The sequence below is a fragment of the Triticum urartu genome, chromosome 2 (assembly GCF_003073215.2).
Source record: "Triticum urartu cultivar G1812 chromosome 2, Tu2.1, whole genome shotgun sequence".
In the NCBI taxonomy this organism is placed as follows: domain Eukaryota; kingdom Viridiplantae; phylum Streptophyta; class Magnoliopsida; order Poales; family Poaceae; genus Triticum; species Triticum urartu.
Window position 1 is genome coordinate 48,909,311 of NC_053023.1, and position 20,413 is coordinate 48,929,723.

Sequence of the window (20,413 nt, forward strand, 5' to 3'; positions counted from 1 at the left end):
AGATATATAAAAGGCCAGGGGGTGCGACAATGGAAGCAACCAATCACCTACAACACCAGTTCAGACCTCCCCACCAGGAGGGGTATTCTCTGTCGGCATGGCACTGAAACCATGGGCTCCCATAGGTTTGTTGATGATTACGCTGGCGTTGATCTTCGTCAGTCTCCCGTTGCCAGTGGACTCAAAATCATGTGTTGAAATGATAGGCAACCAATTGGTGACCACCATGAGGGACAAATGCTTGCTTGCTTTCAATCCATCAACAAAACCTGGTTCAAATCCCGTTGCGGAGAAAGAGTGCTGCCAGGCGGTAGGCAAAGGTCTTGAGCGGTCCAGGGGAAACATGTGCCTTTGTAACTACATGAAGTTAAATCCTGGCCTCGGTGGGCCTCCTGTCTTGGGTGGGCCTACTATGGCTGAATTGTGCAAGCTTAGCGAAAGGACCAAACAAATCTGTGGAAGCTAATTCACTTTAAAAAAATCCGTGGAAACTAATAAGAAGGAAAAACAATGAAGGGGAGCCGAGATGGTGTAGTGTCCTACTCATATTATTATGCTCCAGTAGTAGTTGTTGTTCCATTATTTTGATGGTTTCATGCATATGTGTTTATACCCCCAAAAAATGTATGTGTGTTTATGTTTGCAATAATATATAAAGGGACTCCCATCTGGCTACATTTGATAAATTTCCCCTATTGCTTTTTTCTTGTTCCACTATTTTCACGCCCAATGCGACGTGTATAACATAATTCTGCTTCCATGGTTTACGTCCCAAGATCTCAATTAGTGGCGCCAAAGAACCTAGAGCTGCCGCTAGCTTTCGGATGTGGTGCAAGCGAATGGGGCATGCTAGGGGTTGAGGGTGCGGTGGTGCTTCTTTGGTATCTTTGGTCATGCGCGTGATAGAGTGGGGGGGGGTGGCGGTCAATGGAACGGGTGGTGCTTTGAAGTGGCCACAACGGGGGAAGAGGAGGTGGGGGCTGCTTGCGGGTTCGTTGTGCATGTGCCAGTGAGGTTGGGTTTGTTTCGTCCACGTGCGCGTGCGAAGTTGGCCGAATGCCACCGAAGCTGTTGTGCTTGGTAAATACGGAGTGGAGTTTGTTTTAAACACTGGGATTGTAAAGTTTGATATAAATGAACCCCGACATCCAAATACCTAAAATTGATACATGGCCTCACTGATCCCGGTCAATCCTAACCTTATAGAGAGGTAAAATCTTGTTTGTTACATCAAGGGAAATAACAATCCCAGCTAGGATCAATCTCAAATCTCGAATGTGTGGGTAGATGTATACAATCATCTTATTCCCCGATGTATCTCTCACACAAATTCACTCCCATGCTTGGTCCACTTTCCTATCTTATTGTCATCGTGATGGCAGGATCATCGTTCTCCTCTATGCGCCTGCTCCTAGAATGGCAGTGGCCACCATCATGTTGCCCCACAATCTAGAGTTGGCATTCGCGTGCCATGTGGTCATTGCTATGGTGTCTGCTGACGACCTGTAAGTCGATATGTCTCAAACATATCTAATTTTCCAAACTCTTTTTCCATTGCTTTGGTCTCCAATTTGTTTCCGGATGACACTAACCCGGATTACTGTTGTTTTCAACAAAATTACCATATGTTGTTTTTGTGCAAAAAATAAAAGTACTTAATGCGGGACAGAGATTTTTTGAGAATTATTTTAAAATACTTTAGGAATTATGGAGCGAAGATGGACCGAAGGGGGGCCACCAGGCCCTTGCATGCGCAGGTAGCTGATGACCCACAAGTATAGGGGATCTATCGTAGTCCTTCCGATAAGTAAGAGTGTGAACCCAATGAGGAGCAGAAGGAAATGACAAGCGGTTCTCAGCAAGGTATTCTCTGCAAGCACTGACATTATCGGTAACGGATAGTTTTGTGATAAGGTAAATCATAACGGGTAACAAGTAAATAAAGTAAACAAGGTGCAGCAAGGTGGCCCAATCCTTTTTGTAGCAAAGGACAAGCCTGGACGAACTCTTATATAAAGCAAAGCGCTTCCGAGGACACATGGGAATTGTTGTCAAGTTAGTTTTCATCATGCTCATATGATTCGTGTTCGTTACTTTGATAATTTGATATGTGGGTGGACCGGTGCTTGGGTGTCGCCCTTCCTTTGACAAGCCTCTCACTTATGATTAACCCCTCTCGCAAGCATCCGCAACTGCGAAAGAAGAATTAAGGTAACCCTAACCATAGCATGAAACATATGGATCCAAATCAGCCCCTGACGAAGCAACGCATAAACTAGGGTTTAAGCTTCTATCACTCTAGCAACCCATCATCTACGTATTACTTCCCAATGACTTCCCCTAGGCCCAAATAATGGTGAAGTGTCATGTAGTCGACGTTCGCATAACACCACTAGAGGAAAGACAACATACATCTCATCAAAATATCGAACGAATACCAAATTCACATGATTACTTATAACAAGACTTCTCCCATGTCCTCAAGAACAAACGTAACTACTCACAAAACATATTTATGATCAAGATCAGAGGAGTATTAATTATCATTAAGGATCTGAAAATATAATCTTCCACCAAATAAACCAACTAGCATCAACTACAAGGAGTAATCAACACTACTAGCAACCCACAGGTGCCAATATGAGGTTTTGGGACCAAGATCGAATACAAGAGATGAACTAGGGTTTGAGAGGAGATGGTGCTGGTGAAGATGTTGATGGAGATTGACCCCCTCTCAATGAGAGGATCGTTGGTGATGACGATGGCTCGATTTCCCCCTCTCGGAGGGAAGTTTCCCTGGCAGAACAGCTCCGCCGGAGCCCTAGATTGGTTCTGCCCAGGTTCCGCCTCGAGACGGCGGCGCTTCGTCCCGAAAGCTTCATTCTGATTTTTTCCAGGTCAAAACACACCATATAGAAAAATATGGGCCCCGGAGGCCTGCCAGGGGGCCCACAAGGTCGGGGGGTGTGCCCTCCACCCTTGTGGCTGGCTGGTGGCCCCCCTCTGGTACTTTCTTCACCCAATATTTTATATATATTCCAAAAATAAGCTCCGTGAAGTTTCAGGACCTTTGAAGTTGTGCAGAATAGGTCTCTAATATTTGCTCCTTTTTTAGTCCGGAATTCCAGCTGTCGGCATTCTCCCTCTTCATGTAAACCTTATAAAATAAGAGAGAAAAGGCATAAGTATTGTGATATAATGTATAATAACAACTCATAATGCAATAAATATCAATATAAAAGCATGATGCAAAATGGACGTATCAACTCCCCCAAGCTTAGACCTCGCTTGTCCTCAAGCGAAAGCCGAAATTGATAAATATGTCCACATGTTTAGAGATAGAAGTGTCGATAAAAATAAAATACAGACACGAGGGCATCATGATCATCTTTAGAACAACAACATATATTGTCATATAATTTTCTTATGTTAGAGTAACAATTCGTTCACAAGGTAGAGTATGAATCAGAAACTTTATTGAAAACTAACAAACTATGATCTCAGTCATTGAAGCAATTGCAATTTATCATAACATCAGAAAGAGTCAATTAAAGAGATTTTCAGCAAGTCCACATACTCAACTATCATATAATCTTTCACAATTGCTAACACTCACGCGATACTTATGGGTTCAAAGCTTCAATCGGACACAGAGAAACATAGGGGCTTATAGTTTCGCCTCCAAACCTTTTACCTCAAGGGTAATGTCAACGATAATACTTTATGAAAACCTACATCCGAGGGGATATATATATATATATCCGGATCTCTCCAACACATAGAGCTTGCCAAAGGAAAAGGTATAAAAAGAAGAGGTGAGGATCACCGTGACTCTTGTATAAGGGTAGAAGATAAAAGTAAAAGATAGGCCCTTCGTAGAGGGAATCAGAGGTTGTCATGCGCTTTTATGGTTGGATGTACAAAATCTTAGTGCAATAGAACATATATATTGCCGCTTGTGATAAGGACCTTTATTACGCAGTCCGTCGCTTTTATTTCTTCCATATCACAAGTTCGTATAAAGCTTATTTTTCTTCACACTAATAGATCATACATATTTAGAGAGCAATTTTTATTGCTTGCACCGATGACAACTTACTTGAAGGATCTTACTCAATCCATAGGTAGGTATGGTGGACTCTCATGGCAAAACTGGGTTTAGGGATGTTTGGAAGCACAAGTATTATCTCTACTTGGTGCAAAGAGTTTGGCTAGCATGAGGGGGAAAGCCAAGCTCAACATGTTGGATGATCCAAAATAATATAACTTCTATTCGGATATAAGCAAACATAACTCATTATGTTGTCTTCCTTGTCCAACATCAACCTTTTAGCATGTCATTTTTTAATGAGTGCTCACAATTACAAAAGATGTCCAAGATAGTATATTTAAATGTGAGGCCTCTCTTTCTTTATTACTTCCTATTAATTGCAACAATGACCAAAACTATGTTTGTCAACTCTCAACAACTTTTATGCATCATACTCTTTATATGTGAAGTCATTACTCTCCATAAGATCAATATATGATCTTTTTATTTCTTTTTATTTCTTTCTTTTATTTAATTCCCTCAAGTTCATAGAAAGAAAGCAAAGCCCTTATCTCAAAACTACTCTTTATTATATATCTCAAGGACTCGATTACATAGAGGGAACATAAAGCAAAACCCAAAGCTAGGTCATACTAAAACTTAATTCTACTAGATCAAGATGTAACCAAAAGGATCAAACTAAGAAAAACGATAAAGATAAAGATGTGATGGTGATACGATACCGGGGCACTCCCCCAAGCTTGGTAGTTGCCAAGGGGAGTGCCCATACCCGTGTACTTAGATCTCTTTCTTCGGAGGTGGTGATGATGGAGTTGTTGATTAAGTAGGCTTGTCATCCATCTTCCAAGGCATAGGCTCACCATCATAGAAAGATGAACGAGTCTCCGGGATCCTCAAATCTGCAGCCAAACTCATCCTCTTAAATTTGTATTCATACTCACAGTTTTTGTTTTGCAGGTCATAGATCTAGGCTTGGAGGTGCTCGATTTTCTCGTGAAGCTTGAAGATGGTCTCCCCAATGTTCTTGGCATCCAGCTTGTGATTGTTGGTGAACTCCGCGATCATAATGTGACTGGCGTTAAGTCCACGCTCCACCATCCCTTGACACTTGAAAACTTGCTGCTCCATTGCTTCGAGTCTTGTCTCCATGCTTCCGGTCTTCTTCGGCCCCTTGTCGGTGTCAAAACTTGCGGATCTTGGGTAGGGGATCCCGAACTGTGCGTCCAAGGTCGATGGTAATAGGAGACAGGGGACACAATGTTTTACCCAGGTTCGGCCCTCTCTATGGAGGTAATACCCTACGTCCTGCTTGATTGATCTTGATGAATACAAATATTACAAGAGTTGATCTACCACGAGATCGTAATGGCTAAACCCTAGAGGTCTAGCTTGTATGGCTATGATAATGTATCTCTCCCTCCGGACTAACTCCTCCGGTTTATATAGACACCGGGAGGATCTAGGGTTACACAAGGTCGGTTACAAAGAAAGGAATCTACATATTTAGTCGCCAAGCTTGCCTTCCACGCCAAGGAGAGTCCCATCCGGACACGGGTGCAGTCTTCGGTCTTCGTATCTTCACAGCCCATCAGTCCGGCCCATGGCTAACAGACCGAACGCTCGAGGACCCCTTAGTCCAGGACTCCCTCACCCTTAACATCACGGATGTGCAGCACCCCCTCATGCATCCCAATGGCTTGAGGATGTCGCAACACCTCCGCAAGGTAGGGGTTGATGACCTTCTCGAAAAACTTGTCCTTGGGGGCGCTTGGAGACGTCATGGTGATCTAGATCTGTCGGGGAAAAAAGCTCGAAACAAAAACAGGAGATATTGTCGTGGTACAATGGTCAAAACCTTAGGGAGATTATATAATGAATTTTTACCGACCATAAGAAGTATCATGCAAGAAAACAGAGTCCGGAGGGCACACGAGGCAGCCACAAGGACGGGGGGCACGCCCAGGGGGGTAGGGCGCACCCTCCACCCTTGTGGTGGCCCCGTGTCTCTTTTGGACTACTTTTAATTTTCCTAATTTTTTAAATATTCCAAAACGGAGAAAATTTATCATTGGAAATGTTTTGGAGTCAGTTTACTTACCGTACCACATACCTATTCCTTTTTGGAGTCTGAAACATTATGGAAAGTGTCCCTTATGTACTCCTCGGGGTTATGGTATCAATTATGTTGGTCTCAACATTTATGGGAGTACCTAAGATATAATGTTTGAGTCTTTGACTGTTTACCACCTTCGGATTTTTACCTTCGGCATTATTGATCTTTATGGCACCGGAACGATAGACCTCCTCGATGATGTACAGGCCTTCCTATTGTTAAACACACGCTTTTGTATCCTTTTATCATGCCATCTTTTAACTTTTTCTTTAAACAACTTGGCATTTTCATAGGCTTGGGTTCTCCATTCATCAAGCGAGCTAATGTCAGATAACCTCTTCTCACCAGCAAGTTTGAACTCATAATTGAGCTCTTTAATAGCTCAATATGCCTTATGTTCTAGTTCGAGAGGCACGTGACATGCCTTTCCATAAACCATTTTATACAGAGACATACCCATAGGATTCTTATAAGCAGTTCTATAAGCTCACAAAACATCATCAAGTTTCTTAGACCAATTCTTTCTAGATCTATTAACAGTCTTTTGTAAAATTAATTTAATCTTTCTATTGCTCAATTCTACTTGACCACTAGACCGAGGATGATATGGAGATGCAATTCTATGATTAACATCATATTTATCAAGCGTTTTGTGGAAAGCACCATGAATAAAATGTGAACCACCATCAGTCATTAAATATCTAGGGACTCCAAACCTCGAAAAATAACTTCTTTAAGCATCTTAATAGAAGTGTTATGATTAGCACTACTAGTTGGAATAGCTTCTACCCAATTAGTAACGTAATCAACAGCAACTAAAATATGTGTATACACAATAGAGGAAGGAAAAGGTCCCATATAATCAAAGCCCCAAACATCAAATGGTTCAATAACAAGTGAATAGTTCATAGGCATTTCCTGACGTCTACTAATATTACCAATTCTCTGGTGTTCATTACAAGACAAGACGAACTTACGGGCATCCTTAAAGAGAGTGGGACAATAAAAATCGGATTGCAATACATTATGTGTAGTTCTATCTCCAGCGTGGTGCCCTCCATAAGCCTCAGAGTGGCACTTCCGTAGGATCTGTTCCTGTTCATGCTCAGGTACACAACGTCTAATAACACCATATACTCCTTCTTTATAAAGGTGTGGGTCATCCTAGAAGTAATGTCTTAAATCATAGAAAACCCTTTTTCTTTTGCTGGTATGTGAAACTAGGTGGTATAAATTTAGCAACAATATAATTAGCATAATCAACATACCATGGAGTGCTACGAGAAGCATTTACGACATTTAATTGTTCATCAGGAAAGCTATCATTGATAGGTAGTGGGTCATCAAGAACATTCTCTAACCTAGACAAGTTGTCTGCAACGGGGTTCTCAGCTCCCTTTCTATCAATAATATGCAAATCAAATTCTTGAAGCAAGAGAACCCATCTAATGAGTCTAGGTTTAGCATATTTCTTTTCCATAAGATATTTAATAACAGCATGATCAGTGCGAACAGTTACTTTGAAATCAACAATATAAGGTCTGAACTTATCACATGCAAATACAACCGCTAAAAATTCTTTTTCAGTGGTAGCATAATTTCTCTGGGCACTATCTAGAGTTTTACTAGCATACCGAATAACATTCAATTTCTTATCAATTCTTTGTCCTAGAACAGCACCAACAGCATAATCACTAGCATCCCACATAATTTCAAAGGGTATAAATTCCAATCAGGTGGTTGAACAATAGGTGCAGAAATCAAGGTTTTCTTAAGTATTTCAAATGCTTCTACACAATCATCATCAAAAACAAAAAGGAACATCTTTTAGTAAGAGATTAGTGAGAGGCCTAGAAATTTTATAGAAGTCTTTAATAAACCTCCTATAGAAACTAGCATGACCAAGGAAACTTCTTATACATTTGATATCTTTAGGACACGACATCTTTTCAATAGCATCTACTTTAGCTTTATCAACTTCAATACCTCTTTCAGAAATTTTATGCCCCAAGACAATACCTTCATTAACCATAAAGTGGCACTTCTCCCGATTCAAGACAAGGTTAGTTTCTTCACATCTCTGCAAAACTCGATCAAGGTTGCTTAAGCAAATCATCAAAGGAAGTTCTGTAAATGGAGAAATCATCCATGAAAACCTCAACAATCTTTTGACAAAAGTCAGAGAATATAGCAGTCATACATCTTTGAAAGGTAGCAGTTGCGTTGCATAAACCAAAAGGCATACGTCTATAAGCAAAGGTACCGAAAGGGCAAGTAAAAGTGGTTTTCTCTTGATCATCTTTTGACACGGGTATTTGAGAGAAACCAGAATAACCATCTAGAAAGCAAAAAATGTGCATGCTTGGATAATCTTTCTAGCATTTGATCAATAAAAGGTAAAGGGTAATGATCTTTTCTAGTAGCTTTATTTAATTTGCGAAAATCAATTACCATTCTATAACCTGTAACAATTCTTTGGGGAATCAATTCATTCTTATCATTAGGAACAATAGTAATACCTCCCTTCTTAGGGACACAATGAACAGGACTCACCCATTGACTATCAGCAATAGGATAAATTATACCTGCCTCCAGAAGCTTTAGTATTTCATTTCTTACCACTTCTTTCATCTTAGGATTTAACCGTCGTCGATGATCAACAACTGGTTTAGCATCTTTCTCCTATTTTGTGCTGACATAGAGTGGGACTAATGCCCTTAAGGTCATCAAGAGTATATCCAATAGCGGCATGGTGCTTCTTTAGAGTTTTCAACAATTTATTTTCTTCATGCTCTGGAAGGTTAGCACTAATAATAACAGGATATATCTTCTTTTCATCAAGATAAGCATATTTCAGAGTATCAGGTAATTGTTTAAGCTCAAACATGGGATCACTCTTAGGTGGAGGAGGATCCCCAAGGATTTCAACAGGCAAATTGTATTTCAAAATAGGTCCCTGATTTAAGAATAATTCATCTATTTCCCTTCTTTCATTCATAAACATATCATTTTCATGGTCTAGCAAATATTGTTCTAAAGGATCATTAGGAGGCACGACAATAGAAGCAAGACCAATAATTTCATCCTTACTAGGCAATTCTTCATCATGGGGTTGTCTAAGAAATTTAGAGAAATTAAACTCATGAGAAATGTCCCCTAAAACAACATTAATAATATCTTTCTCGCAATTTATCTTAGCATTAACAGTATTCAAGAAGGGTCTACCAAATATAATGGGACAAAAATTATCTTGTGGGAACCAAGAACAAGAAAATCAGTAGGATATTTAATTTTCCCACACAAGACTTCAATATCTCTAACAATCCCAATTGGTGATATAGTTTCTCTATTAGCAAGTTTAATAGTAACATCAATATCTTCTATCTCAGCAGGTGCAATATCATTCATAATTTCTTTATATAAGGTATAAGGAATTGCACTCACACTAGCACCCACATCACATAAGCCATGATAACAATGATCTCCTATTTTGACAGAAACAACAGGCATGCCAACAACAGGTCTATGTTTACTTTCATATCGGGTTTAGCAATCCTAGCAGCTTCATCACAAAATAAATAACATGCCCATCAATATTATCAACCAAGAGATCTTTAACCATAGCAATATTAGGTTCAACTTTAATTTTCTCAGAGGGTGTAGGTGTTTTAGTATAACTCTTACGAACCACAGTTGAAATTTTAGCATGATCCTTTATTCTAATAGGGAAAGGTGGTTTCTCAATATAAGCAGTAGGAACAATAGAATCAACATTATAAGTAATAGTTTCTTCTTCAACTTTAGTAGGTTCTACTACTTTAACTTCAATGGGAGGATGATATTTAAACCACTTCTCCTTAGGGAGATCAATATGAGTAGCAAAAGATTCACAGAAAGAAGCTAGTATCTCAGAGTCAAGTCCATATTTAGTGCTAAAATCATGAAAAGCATCGGTATCTATAAAAGATTTAACACAATCAAACTTAAGGTTTATACCTGACTCCTTACCTTCGTCGAGATCCCAATTTGCATAGTTGCGTTTAATTCTTTCCAATAAATCCCATTTGAATTCAATGCCCTTCTTCATATAGGAACCAGTACAAGAAGTATCGAGCATGGATCGATCATTATGAGAAAGCCGAGCATAAAATTTTTGAATAATAATTTCTCTTGAGAGCTCATGATTGGGGCATGAATATAACATTGAATTCAGCCTCCCCTAAGCTTGAGCAATACTTTCTCCTTCACGAGGCCAAAAATTATAAATATAATTCTGATCACAATGAACCAGATGCATAGGATAAAACTTCTGATGAAATTCCAAATTCAATCGGTTGTAGTTCCATGATCCGATATCATCCAATAGCCTATACCATGTCAATGCCTTTCCCTTCAAAGATAAAGGGAATACTTTCTTCTTGACAACATCCTCGGGCATACCTGCAAGCTTAAATAATCCACAAACTTCATCAACATAGATTAGGTGCATATCGGGATGTAATGTTCCATCTCCTACATAAGGATTAGCTAGCAGTTTCTCTATCATACCCGAAGGGATTTCATAATAAATATTTTCAGTAGGTGCAGTAGGTTGAGGAGTAGCTAATTGTGGTTCCGGTCGAGGTGAAGATACCCCGAACAAACCCCTCAAAGGATTGTTTTCCATAGTAACAAGCGATAGTAAATTTCAGCACACTATATAAATGTTTCCTTACCAAATTCCACTTACCATAGGCGCTTCACTCCTCGGCAACGGCGCCCGAAAAGAGTCTTGATGACCGATAAGTATAGGGGATCTATCGTAGTCCTTTCGATAAGTAAGAGTGTCGAACCCAACGAGGAGCAGAAGGAAATGACAAGCGGTTTTCAGCAAGGTATTCTGTGCAAGCACTGAAATTATCGGTAACAGATAGTTTTGTGATAAGGTAAATCATAACGGGTAACAAGTAAATAGAGTAAACAAGGTGCAACAAGGTGGCCCAATCCTTTTTGTAGCAAAGGACAAGCCTGGACAAACTCTTATATAAAGCAAAGCGCTCCCGAGGACACATGGGAATTGTTGTCAAGTTAGTTTTCATCATGCTCATATGATTCACGTTTGTTACTTTGATAATTTGATATCTGGGTGGACCGGTGCTTGGGTGCTGCCCTTCCTTGGACAAGCCTCCCACTTATGATTAACCCCTCTCGCAAGCATCCGCAACTACGAAAGAATAATTAAGGTAACCTTAACCATAGCATGAAACATATGGATCCAAATCAGCCCCTTACGAAGCAACGCATAAACTAGGGTTTAAGCTTCTGTCACTCTAGCAACCCATCTTCTACTTATTACTTCCCAATGCCTTACCCTAGGCCCAAATAATGGTGAAGTATCATGTAGTCGACGTTCACATAACACCACTAGAGGAAAGACAACATACATCTCATCAAAATATCGAACGAATACCAAATTCACATGATTACTTATAACAAGACTTCTCCCATATCCTTAGGAACAAACGTAACTACTCACAAAACATATTTATGATCAAGGTCAGAGAAGTATGAATTATCATTAAGGATCTGAAAATATAATATTCCACCGGATAAACCAACTAGCATCAACTACAAGGAGTAATCAACACTACTAGGAACCCACAGGTACCAATCTGAGGTTTTGAGACCAAGATCGAATATAAGAGATGAACTAGGGTTTGAGAGGAGATGGTGCTGGTGAAGATGTTGATGGATATTGAACCCCTCTCGATGAGAGGATCGTTGGTGATGACGATGGCTTCGATTTCCCCCTCTCGGAGGGAAGTTTCCCCGACGGAACAGCTCCGCCTGAGCCCTAGATTGGTTCTGCCCAGGTTCCGCCTCAAGACGGTGGTGCTTCCTCCCGAAAGATTCCTTCTGATTTTTCCAGGTCAAAACACACCATATAGCCAAAGATGGGCACCGGAGGCCTATCAGGGGTCCCACAAGGGCGGGGGGCGTGCCCTCCACCCTTGTGGCAGGCTAGTGGCCCCCCTCTGGTACTTTCTTCGCCCAATATTTTTTACTTATTCCAAAATAAGCTCCGTGAAGTTTCAGGACTTTGGGAGTTGTGCAGAATAGGTCTCTAATATTTCCTCCTTTTTTAGTTCAGAATTCCAGCTGTCGGCATTCTCCCTCTTCATGTAAACCTTATAAAATAAGAGAGAAAAGGCATAAGTATTGTGATATAATTTATAATAACAGCTCATAATGCAAGAAATATCAATATAAAAGCATGATGTAAAATGGACGTATCAGTAGCATGCCCGCTAGTGCGCGCCATGGGGGCATGTGGGCCCGTTGGGCAATGCCTTTCAATGACACCACATAAATTCATATATATGCCCCAAAAAATCTAGAAAAGTCACCGAAGCTTTTCGCAATACGAATACGTCGCCCCCTCCTCTTCTTCCTCCGGAGATCCGACCTGGAGTCTGTTTTGGGCTCCAGGGAGAGGAATTCATCATCGTCGTCATCAACAAAACTTCCCCAACAACAATCGCATGATGTTTCCACCATTGTGTGAGTAATTCCCCTGTAGGCACATGGAGGTAGATGGGAATTGTATGAGATTTTTTATGTAATTTATGTCAGATTTGTTAGGGTTTAATGCCTAGTATCGACCATGTTTGGAGATTGACGTTGGTATGACTTTTCTATGCCTAATGTTTAGACTAGGGTCCGAGTGTCGTGATTTCAGATCAGAACCATTTATGTTTTCATGAATATATTTGTGTTCTTGATCTTACCTACAAGTTGTATGCACCTGTTATCGCTCTGAACTCTAGACCCTAAAATGACAATGATTAGCATATCAACGGGGATGACGTTATCTTGAGGATTACAAGTAATCATTGAGTGGTAATTGTCAGGACCCCGATCCTAAGCCACATCGATCTAGCATGTAACACATCATATCACCTTGCGGCCTCATGCACGGTATTCCCACGGGTGCCACCTTACCTGGCCCGGGACCGTTTGCGCCTTTTGGCTCACGTATATGATAGTGTCGCTAGCATCCATATGACAGAGAACCCGGGCCGACATGGCTAGTCGTGAACCCAAAGCGGCACTAACCCATGGGGACGGGCATACATGAATCAACTTCGAGCATGTCGGTCAGCAGCGTGTGAATCCGGGCTATAGCACTGGGCTAACAGGACTCCGGGAACCCGGGCTATAGCAGGCTAGGCAGGACTCCGGATGTCACCGCGTGACATTTCCCCAAAGGGAGAGACACAGGAACGAAGTGAAAAACATGCCGGCCAGTCAAGTGTCCTAAGCAGTAGTGCTGGGCTAGCAGGACTCCGGTGAACCGGGCTGTAGCGGACTACTATGGCTCAAGGAGGCACTAGACTACATTTCCCCATAAGAGAGGCTGCCAAGGATAAACAACTAGATTGTCGGATCCCACACATAGCAAGCATTTCAATCATACACACAATATGCTCGATATGTGTAAATACAACATGGCATCACAACATAACTCTACGAGTCAAGTATTTATTCATTAGGCTCCGAGGAGCGAGATATTACAAACATGGGTCTCATGACTGTGACACCCCCGATTTAATCGTACACTAATCATACACGCAAACGTGTACGATCAAGATCAGGGAATCACGGGAAGATATCACAACACAACTCTACAAATAAAATAAGCCATACAAGCATCATATTATAAGCCAGGGACCTCGAGGGCTCGAATACAAGAGCTCGATCATAGACGAGTCAGCGGAAGCAACAATATCTGAGTACAGACATAAGTTAAACAAGTTTGCCTTAAGAAGGCTAGCACAAACTGGGATACAGATCGATAGAGGCGCAGGCCTCCTGCCTGGGATCCTCCTAAACTACTCCTGGTCGTCGTCAGCGGGCATCACGTAGTAGTAGGCACCTCCCGAGTAGTAGTAGTCGTCGTCGAAGGTGGCGTCTAGCTCCTGGGATCCAACATCTGGTTGCGACAACCAGGTAGAAGGGATAGGGGAAAAAGAGGGAGAAAGCAACCGTGAGTACTCATCCAAAGTACTCGCAAGCAAGGAACTAAACTACATATGTATGTATTGGTATCAACTGGAATAAGGCTGTTATATGTGGACTGGACTGCAGAAAGCCGGAATAAGAGGGGGATAGCTAGTCCTTTCGAAGACTACGCTTCTGGCAGCCTCCGTCTTGCAGCATGTAGAAGAGAGTAGACTGAAGTCCTCCAAGTAGCATCGTATAGGATAATCCTAACCGATGATCCTCCCCTCATCGCCCTGTGAGAGAGCGACCACCGGTTGTATCTGGCACTTGGAAGGGTGTGTTTTATTAAGTATCCGGTTCTAGTTGTCATAAGGTCAAGGTACAACTCCAAATCGTCCTGTTACCGAAGATCATGGCTATTCGAATAGATTAACTTCCCTGCAGGGGTGCACCACATACCCCAACACGCTTGATCCCATTTGGCCGGACACACTTTCCTGGGTCATGCCCGGCCTCGGAAGATCAACACGTCGCAGCCCTACCTAGGCACAACAGAGAGGTCAGCACGCCGGTCTAAATCCTATGGCGCAGGGGTCTGGGCCCATCGCCCTTTGCACACCTGCACGTTGCGTACGCGGCCGGAAGCAGACCTAGCCTAATGGCGTTCCAGTCCAATCCGGCGCGCGCCACTCAGTCGCTGACGTCATGAAGGCTTCGGCTGATACCACGACGCCGGGATACCCATAACTACTCCCGCGTAGATGGTTAGTGCGTATAGACCAAATGGCCAGACTCAGATCAAATACCCAGATCTCGTTAAGTGTGTTAAGTATCCACGAACGCCGACCAGGGCTAGGCCCACCTCTCTCCTAGGTGGTCTCAACCTGCCCTGTCGCTCCGCCTCAAAGTAACAGTCGGGGGCCGTCGGGAACCCAGGCCCACCTCTACCGGGATGGAGCCACCTGCCCCTTCAGCCCCCATCTCCGAACAGTATCATAAGTAAGGTAACTGTGAAAAGTATATAGTATATGCCCGTGATCACCTCCCGAAGTGATCACGGCCCAGTAGTATAGCATGGCAGACGGACAAGAGTGTAGGGCCACTGATGGAACACTAGCATCCTATACTAAGCAGTAGGATAGCAGGTAAAGGTAACAACAGTAGTAGCAAGGACATGCTATGCATCAGGATAGGAATAACGGAAAGCAGTAACATGCTACCCCACTCTAATGCAAGCAGTATAGAGAAAAGAGTAGGCGATATCTGATGATCAAAGGGGGGGCTTGCCTGGTTGCTCAGACAAGAAGGAGGGGCCGTCAACACCGTAGTCGACCGGGGCATCAGCGGCGTCGGTCTCGTAGTCTACCGGAAAGAAGTAACGGAGGGGGAACACAATAAATAACAGAGCAATCAAATCATAACATGACAAACGTGGTGCTAGAGGTGATCTAACGCAGGGATAGGTGATACCGGCGAAGGGGGGAAACATCCGGGAAGGTATTCCCGGTGTTTCGCGTTTTCGGACAGATGAACCGGAGGGGGAAAGTTGCATGTTTGCTATGCTAGCGATGTGTAGCGGACAAACGGGATGCGTATCCGGATTCGTCTCATCGATCTGAGCAACTTTCATGTACAAAGTTTTTCCATCCGAGCTACGATTTATTTTATATTAATTTTAATTAATTAATTTAATTCAACATTATCCAGAATAGTGTTTGCTGACGTCATCATGACGTCAGCAGTTGACTTGGTCAACCTGACAGGTGGGTCCCGTTCGTCGTTGACTGTTTAAAATAATTAGGGTTTAATTAAGCTAACTAGTTAATTAGGTTAATTAAACATGATTAATTAACTTAATTAACTTAATTAATTTAATTATTATTTATTTATTTTTAATTCTTTTTTATTCATTTTGGGCGTGGGCCCCGTTCGTCATAGGCCCAGGGGGGCTTATCGGGCGCGGGTTAACGGGGATGGAGCGGAGCAGAGTCACGGGGCTCGCGGGCGCGAGCGCCAGCGGCCAGGGGCTGCGCGGGCGGCGACCCGAGCAGGGCTGGGGCACCAGCACCACAGCAGGCGGCGGGGCGGCCAAGCAGCGCCATGGCACGGGCGCGGAGGTGGAGGTGATGAGCGCGGTGGCTACGGGCGCAGGCCTCGCGGGGCCGTGGCGAGGTCGAGGCGAGGCGACGGCGCAGAGCAAGCAAGGCAGCAGCAGCCAGCGGCAACAACGGCACGAGAAAGCGGCGGCAGCGGACGAGCAGGTGCGGGCGTGGTCGGGCACGCGTGCGGTCGGCGCGGGCCACTAAGGCCAGGCTGGAGCCGAGCGCGGGGGCGGACAAGAGGGGCACGGCCGTGGGCGCGTCCAGGGGCACCGAGGTGGTGCGCGTGCGGTGAGGGCGGCCCGGAGCGTGAGCTCCGGCACGCGGGCGCTGGGGGGGGGGGGGGGAAACGGCGCCAGCGACAGAGAAGGGAAGGAAGGGAGCTCACGGTGGGGAGTAGGGACCGTGGCAGTGGGATCGACGGAGGTCGGTGGAAGTCCGACGAGGGAGATCCGGCGACGGGCGGCGTTAGTCCGGCGACGACGGGGTCCCGAGCTCGTGCTCGTGGTCGAAGAGGAGGTAGCAGACGATGGCGTCCGGCGTCGGTGAGGCGGGCGCAGTCCGGTGGGGAGGAGGATGGGGATGCGGTGCAGGAGGTTGGGAGCCGCGAGGAGGAGGCCGGGGGTGGCGGTTCCCGGCGCCGGCGGGCAGCGGCCTCAGGGGTGCGGCGGCTCGGGTGCCCGCTCCACCGAGTGTGCGTGCGTGCGTGTGTGTGGCGGCGGAGTGGGAGGATGAGGGAGACGTGGGGATGGGGGGGAGTGGGTGGACCGATCTAGGTCATCGGGGGAGTGGGGTGGGTTGTAGGCGTGGTTGGGCCGGGGGAGGGAGTTGGGTCGGCCTGGCTGGGCCATGGCCCAGTTGGGCCGAGCGGGAGTTCTTTCTATTTATTTTTTTTGTTTTGTTTTTTTTACTTATTTCTTTTCTGTTATATTTTGTTCCTTTTTTTTCTGTAAAGTACCAAAATGACCTCGAAATTAGTACTACCACTAAACCCACTACCATATAAAGTTTAGACCCTAAATAGAATAGTTTAACATTTTTATTAATTATAACAGGCATTTCAATAATTATTTCGCTACACTTTTATTCACTTTGGAGTATTTAAAGATTTTATAAAAGTGGGGTTTCTTCACCAAGATTTAATATGGATTATTTGGCTCACTCCGAACATTTTAGTTTTAATATTTGAAAACTTTTATTGTTTGCTTGATTTTGAATTTGAATTCGAACCGTTTTCGAACTAATGCGAGATTACCAACAGTAATCAAGGTGACGTGGCATCATTAGCAGAGGTTCACTGTAGCCTAATTATCCGGGCGTCACAATGACCCAACATTCAGAGCATACAAGTCAAAGTACATGCGGAAGCTTAACATGTCTGGGTACAGACATCTACAAATGAAATAGGCTGAGAAGCCTGACTATCTACCAGATCCTGCCGAGGGCACAAGATCGTAGCTGAGGTATCAAGCTAAACGTCGAAGTCCACACGGAACTACTAGCGAGACTGATGTCTCTCTGCAAAACATAAAATAGGCAAACGTGAGTACAAATGTACCCAGCAAGACTTACATCAGAACTAGCTACATATGCATCAGTATCAATAAAGGGGGTGGTGGAGTTTGACTGCAGCAAGCCATCTTTGACTCGGTGGCTATATTAAACTGCGACTGCAAGTAACTCTTTTGAGGTGGCGCACACGAGTCCACATATTCACCATTCAATACACCACTATGGATCCGCTCCCGTCTCCCTACGAGAAGGCCATCCATAGCACTCACACTTATCTTGTGCATTTTAAAGTATCCACTTTCATTTGTCTATGAACTGTTATAGGCAACCCAGAAATCCATTACCGCGGACACGGCTATTCGAATAGATGATGTTAACCCTGCAGGGGTGTACTTCTTCACACACGCTCTCACCACTTACCGCCGTTTACACGACATGTACTCGGCAACCTTCAAGCGGAAGCCCAACGAGGGTGTCGGCCACGGCCTACCTAAACACTCAAGTCTCTAGTCCAGGTTTATCGCCTATCCAGGTTCCATCCGCAGGGAGTCCGGCCGAGGTTTCCACATACGGCCCCGAACGATGTGAACAGGGTTCCCGAGACACCAAACGGGCGCCCGGTACACCGTGCCACGGTGTATCTACCGCATCATAGCCCACCCCTAGGGTCAGCGCTACGCACGGCCGCCAACACATATCCTATAAACACCAGAAACTAGTTGCAATTCCTAGACAGAGGACAAGGGTGATCAAGAAGCCGAGAGGGTCCATAGGTTTCGGGCCCAATGCGTGGTAGTAACTGTTTCATGGATCACAAACACAGAACTCAGTTTCTGAGGACGGCTTCAATGAGACAACCCACCATGTACTCCTACATGGCCTCTCACCACTACCTTTACCAGATCGTGTTCACACACTTAGCTCTCAACAGTAGGACATGTTTACACACCTCCGATTCATCCCCGATGAATCAGACCTGACTCAACTCTAAGCAGTAGCAGGCATGACAAACAAGCATGAATGAGTAGGCACATCAGGGCTCAAACAACTCCTACTCATGCTAGTGGGTTTCATCTATTTACTGTGGCAATGACAGGTCATGCAAAGGAAGGGGTTCAACTACCGCAACATGTACAGTTGAATCGTTGTTGTCCTAATGCAGTAAAAGAGAGCAGGAGCGAGAGAGTGGGTTTGTATCGGAATGAATAAGGGGTTTTTGCTTGCCTGGCACTTCTGAAGATATCATTGGGTCTTCATCAGTGTCAACGATCACAGCGTCGGTACAACGTCTACCGAGAGGGGACAAACACCGAGAATTGAGAAAGAACACAATCAATGCAATGCGACAATATGATGCATGATCATGACATGGCAATATGCTGTGATTTGAGCTAATGCATCTAGCTATGAATTAAATGAAGTTGGTTTGAATACAAGATTCAAATTCAAACTCCATATATGATTAGTTAAATGCCATTTATTTGTTTTGTCCAAAAAAGAGGACAAACATTGTTCAAACATGCATGAGAATGCCATAAACAGATTCCTTGAATTTTTCTGATAATTTTTCATATATAATTTATTTCATTTGGAGTTACGGTTTAATTTCTATAATTTTGGAAGTTTTGGGCATTTTCTGGAATTTTCTGAATTATTATAATTTAAACTAAATCCAGAAAATGTATTACTGCGTCAGCATGACGTCAAGGTGATGTCAGCAGGTCAAAGGCGTCGACCAGGTCAAACCTGACCAGTGGGACCCACTGGTCAGTGACCCAGTCAACTAACTAAGTTAGTTAGCCCTAACTAACTAGCCTGGGCCCACTGGTCAGCGACTGTAGTAACTAACCTAACTAGCTAATTAGCGCTAACTAGAGTAATTAGTCGGGCGGGGCCCGTAAGTCAGTGAGAGAGAGGGGGAGGTCAAACCGGGCAGTGGGGTCAACCCATGCCGGTCAACGGTCAGGGGTCGCCGGTGTTTAGCCGCCGGTGATGACAGAGACGGCGGGGCGGCTCGGAAATGCTCTACAGGGCACCATTCGATCCGTGGGTTGCACCTACGGGTTCCTGGGAGTGAGGCGCATCCATTGGGGGTGGTGGTAGGAGCTGGGGTGGCCAGAAAGTGGCCGACGATGAGGTTCAGCGACGGCAATAGCTCGGGCATCCTCGGGATAGCGCTACAGAGCACGGGAGGGGGCGCTGCGGTTGTCTGCGGGCTCATGGGATCGTGCTGAGCACGATGGTTTGCTCGGACACGAGCTGCGGTGGCTGTGGCCACGGCGGCGACATCGCCGGCGGCGTGGAGTTCTCGGCCAAGATGGGGCTATGCCCTAGAGGTCAAAAACGACCAGGGAAAAGGGGGAGATGACTCGGGGGCTCACTGTGAGTCCGTTTGGAGCGTCAGTGGGCTCGAGGGCGGCCGGAGTGCAGCGAATCGACGGCGAGGGGCTCGGGTGCCCGATGTTGAAGACGACCGCGATGACGATGAAGCAGGGCCTCCTGGCGTCTAGTAGCTCGATTGGGAGGACGAGGAGGTTCTGGCGGTTCTTCTGAACTCGGCGGAAGGGTGAGGGGTGCCCGGTGGCCGCGGTGGTGCTCGTCGGCGCGATGACGGTGTTCTCGGGCGGCTGCGAGGAGAGAACTAGAGAGGGAGAG